Source organism: Pollicipes pollicipes, unplaced genomic scaffold (genome assembly GCF_011947565.3).
Source record: "Pollicipes pollicipes isolate AB1234 unplaced genomic scaffold, Ppol_2.1 Scaffold_5724;HRSCAF=6776_pilon_pilon_pilon, whole genome shotgun sequence".
NCBI classification, from domain to species: Eukaryota; Metazoa; Arthropoda; class Thecostraca; order Pollicipedomorpha; family Pollicipedidae; genus Pollicipes; species Pollicipes pollicipes.
In genome coordinates, this window is record NW_023596746.1 from 29035638 (window position 1) to 29041042 (window position 5405).

Genomic DNA, 5405 nt, shown 5'->3' on the forward strand with positions numbered 1-5405 from the left:
TCCCCTTCGTTGCGAGAGTTGCTATTCGAAATGTTAGGCACATAATTCGACACATGGCGTGCCAAGTACACGAGCTGCGTTTGTTTTTATACGTGGCAAAAATGGACTGCGACATCGTGAATTTTCGATGATGATTCTTCAGGCAGATCTTGGTCTCCTACGCCCTAATGTTCAGAACACAAAAACGCTTTCCAAAGGCGTTTGGTCGGGCCGGTACGTGCAGCTCATACAATTTTGAACCCTAGTCTACGACGCACGCCAGAGCTGCGCCGTTGGCTCGACGCCGGACCAACGCCAAGGCTATCGCCTGCGATGGCGGCCCCTCGGCCACCTCCGGATCCACTGGGGCTGCTCCAGTCAGCTGCGCACCACTGCGCACGACGGCACAGGGTCAGTGTCTGCCCGGGCCGTCTGACTGTCTGCTGACTCAGCGATCACCGCGGCAGTGTCTGCCCGGGGCCGTCTGACTGTCTGCTGACTCAGCGATCACTGCGGCTGTGTCTGCCCGGGGCCGTCTGACTGTCTACTGACTCAGTGTCTACTGGCTCAGCGAGCATCGCGCGCACACCAGACTGGCGCGGCTGTGAAGCCGCAGATACGGCGGCTATCGTAACGCAGCCGTCGAGCAACGCCTGCGCTGGATCTGCCGCCAGATAGCGTCAGCGCGCCGGAGGTGCCGCGGAAAGAGCGCAGATGCTTGCGACGGGGAGGGGTGAAAAGAAGGAGTGGACGCCTCCCTCGCGGCGCTCACGCTATCTTGTACTGGGTCAGACTTTGGGATATTCGGGAGGCTTCTAAGCGACAAATGGCGGAAAGCACCAGAAATTGTTGGGTCGAATGTCAAGCAGCAGAGAGGAGAGGTCGACTAATGATGACCTTAGTTAAACGCGCCGAATTCCTACGCTGTCACATGAGTAGGCGGTAACAGAGGGCAAGACTGCTCCCTTGGCAAACGAGGTAGACACGAGTGATTAGACCGTTCGCCAGCGGCTTTTCATCACCAACCCTACCGGCGAGTTTGGCATACCACTTAGCCTAATAGACGTGCCTTGCCCTCCGCCTTTCAAAGTGTGTTAGTGCGACAGGCACGTGCGGTCCGTGAGCGCCCTCTGGGCGTGGCAGCTCTGGCCCTCTGCGTCTGCTCTCTGGGTGTGGCAGCGCACTTGAATCGTTGTGGAAAGAGGCAGCTGCCTCCACCCTTCTCAAAGAATGGGGAAGCGGTGCCGGGCATTAGACTCATGGATCAATGATAAATTTAAGTGATAATCTGAGTGAGTAGGCCCGAAACAAAAGACGCGGACTAGTAGCCTCCACAATAAGTGACATACCATGTTCCAATGTCATTATCCGTGCACGCAGCCGAAGATTGTAACAGTGCGAAGCATGCGCGTTTCTAGCCTGAGAGTAATCCATCACGCCCGCGGCATGCATCCGTGCGACAGGCTGGAGTCCATGATGACATCCCCCACGGCATGGACGGCACAGGCGTCGCTTCGGCAGACGGCTGCCTTCTGGGCGCCAGGACGGCCCGCTGAAGATGCAGAGGGCACTGCTTTGGGGCCGGCACCGCCATATGCTGCCACCAACAACCGCAAGGGCGTACGAACGGGATGAGCGGCGAGTAAGGCAACGGTGAGAAGAGTGGCCAGTTGGCAGCGCACGACACGGCGGTCAATCGGGACTTGCGAGGCGGTAAAGGGCATGCATTATGGGCCGCTTCCTCACCGTCGGCTGGGCGGCCGCCATGGCCAGCGGGCGCTCGCTCTGCCATGCCTCGTACGTTTTTGCGCATCCTTCTCAGGCCGTGAGACGTCAGCCTGCGAAGACATGATAAATGCGGCGCTACAAAAACAGCAAACAATGAGCGGACCCGTGGCTGGCCAGTGGCCAGTCTGCCATGAAATAAATCCCGACCTCCTCCTCGTTACTTATCAAAGTGGTAACATATTACACGGGCTCCCCGCACGTTTTTAACACCCGCGCTTCCCAAAAAAGGAATACTTTGTATGGTAATCTTGACCGACACATTCCGTGCGCGCGGCCCTGTTTTGCGGAGGGGCCGAGTCCGTTTCAGTATGCTAACAATCGCGCACGGCTTGCTCTTTATGGTAATGGAGGCGATCGGTGGGCCCCTCGTGCGAGCGCTAGTCACGCTCGTTCACACCTTGACCGCCGCTGCTGCACTAACCCCTGGGGTGACCCCAGCACCCCACCGACGGCTGGAATTAGTCAAAACACCGGCAGCGCGCGGCGAATAAATTCGACCGGAGCCTGGGAGTCGGTATCTGTAGCGCTGAGTGTGATGGAGAATGGCAGCTACGCCAATAAGGCAAGATGGTGGGGGAGGTTCTAGAGATGTCTTGACCTTACATTTCGCAACGTGCGACGTTGTGGAACCCGACAAAAGTGAGAGGTTTGGGCTCAAAAAGATGGGTTGATCCTAATGAGTGGGGTGGAGGCAATGGGCGATTCTTTTGGTTTGGTTATCTCGCTACCAACCATCTACATCCGGATGATTCAGAATTTGCTCTTTTTTCCTGACTATCCGTCCTTTCCATAGGAGTCCTGGTTCCGATTCGTTTTACATATCACGATAAAAGATGTCGCATTCTGTAATGTCTGTGGCCAGTGGCAGACTTCATCTGCGGTAGACATCAGGACTAGAGGAATGACGTTTTTCGAGAGAATGCGTTGACAGATGGCATACGCTATCAAAAGCCAATGTGTGATTAAAATCGGCTTTTTGTCTTCAAATAGGTCATAAGATGTCATTCACCACGTTTAAATAAAGCTTCAAGTTGCCGCAGGCGGATAAAAAGAGCTTGTTTGGATCGCAATACTATGATGAAATGTCGTTCACTTCTATTCCGAAATTGATTCGTCCAGTAATATGATAGATTTACCTTTTTCTAGACATGTTTTTGATGATGTGCGTTCAGATGTTAGTGGGTGATAAAAAATTGAGTGACGTTTACAAGGTCAGATATTAGAGGAAGGTTTCAAAGATTTTTCCGTTTTTTTCCTCCGGATGGAGAATTTAGTTTCCACCAAATGCTTCCCTTTGAGTCCTGGCCCGTCAACATTGCATTGTTAGATTTCAATGTCCGAGGGACCGGATCACCTATTCCACACTTTAAATTCGAGCGAAGTGTGCCTCTAACCGTTGCGTACATCTACTGATCCTACGGTCCATTTTAGCACACACATACACCACACACACACACACACACACACACACACACACACATATATATATATATATATATATATATATATATATATATATATATATATATATATATATACATCCTCCGACGAAACCGTAGTATACATCGGAGTAATTCCAACGTCACAGGACACGTGGTTGCATCAACCTCTTTAAATTCAGAGCCTTTACTGGCATGCCATTATGCTCATTAAGTCTCAGTATACACACTAAATCTATTTAACAACATATATTTTCAGTTACGTCAGATAAGGGAAAAGCAGGTCATGCGTTGCTGTGGTGCAAAACCTCGATGTGTGGATTATGAAACAGATAACTTTTGAACGGAGCTACCCAAGATGGTCTGATCGATTGATGAAAGGCTGACGAAAGCCTTCTAGATTGATGAAAGTATTTTTCATCATGCAGGACATCTAGTAATTAAAAGAGCAATCCGAGTCGTATTTGATCACCAAGACATTCGCGATACCGGAAAAAACTTTCGGATTTCACGTGTCCATAGTTCCAGAAGGTCGAGGCAATTGATGTAGTCACGAGAGTCGCGGATGCTGGCGAATTGCAGTAAAGAGGAACTCGTATTGAATGTGAGCAGTGAAGGGACCCTTAAAACTATGAGCTGATGCTGATATAGTTATGCGGTGGGTAAAACAGGGCCTTACTGAATCAAGCTTTGGAATGTGTCGTCAGACGCTAAAAAGCACGCACTTAGTCCATGACATGGTCTCCGGTCTTCATGTCTAAATGTCCCGCATCCCTTCAAAAACAATCACCTGCGGGTGAGGAATAAGCTCGAACGGCTTTTTAAGTTACGCCCTGCTGGCTGGCGTGTCTGCACCGCATAATAGCCTGCATGGCTCTCCGAACCTGTAGCGTTACAAGCAAGCTCTCCAACCCCAGTTGTCTGCATTTTAACCACGCACATGACTAACGGCGTCGTGATTCTGAGGTTAGTAATGGTGACGGCTTCGAGATATATCGCCAGCGCCTGCCCCGATACCAATGGGAACGCAGTCAAATAGCTGCAAGCAAATTGAAAACTGTCAGGTAAATCAGCAGGTAATTAGACTCCATTAACGCGGCCGCCGACCGCCTGCGAGGCCGCCACTCCACCCATTCACACAGCGCCCGGCGTGAGGGCGAGTCAGTGACGCTCGGCAAGGCTGCCAGAGCTGACGTGCTCCCCGCGTGAGGTTTAAAAAGCGGATGCTTGAGCGGTCCAGTGACAATACGCACCGGAACAGCGGGGTCACTTAATGAAATAAGCATTGTTGCATGATATTGGTCTGTGCCAGTGTAGCAGATTTGCACGCAGACCACCGACAGGCGAGGGAGGGCAGATCTACTTCGCAGCCGCCCCTCAGCTCCTGCTGGTTCATGGCATGATTCCGACCAAACAGTGACAGCGAGCACACACCCACACATGCAAACAGTGATCATATGGGCCAGACTGTCAGCCAAGGAGGCTGGTTTGGTATCGTGAACGAGGGCTGACCCTCAAATGATGCAACTAGGAACGACGAACACATGAAATCATCAAATGATGCAATAAGCGGCGCCGAGCACGTGAAATCATCAAATGATGCAACAAGGAGCGTTTACGTCGAGCACCCGCACCCGCATCCGCACTAACGCATGCACTAGTAAGCATGTCTGTGAGATCTCCTTAAGCAGAGGTAGGGCTGCAGTGCGCCAAATAATCTGAGGGATGATAATGGCGAAACCCGCCCCCCCCCCCCAAAAAGCATCAAGAAACGAGCCTTTCTCCAGCTTTGGCCCACTTTCTTCATTAAGTCGGGGGGTGAAACCCATGTTGGGCAGGGAGGCTGGAGCCCCCTCCTCCAACTGATGGGAGACTATACCCCAGTCCTCAAGCCCACCTTCTTCCGCCAAGAGGTCCCATCAGGGTTACCTCATCGCTTGCGTGCGGAGACTCTTCTCAAGCACATTCACGCCGCCGAGAAAACGTTCCCAAACTCAGGCTGCATCGGGCGTGGAATGTCACAGGCTCGCAGAATATTTTGGTGAGGCCTGTTCCACTACATCATCTAAAACGATAAACAATTGTGAGTGTATTGTTCTGCCATGAAAGCACGTGCCCTAAACATCGGAAGGAATGTCATCAACGGATGCAAGGCAATGGAATAGGAGGTAGTAGGCACGCACAGAATAGGATCAGCGA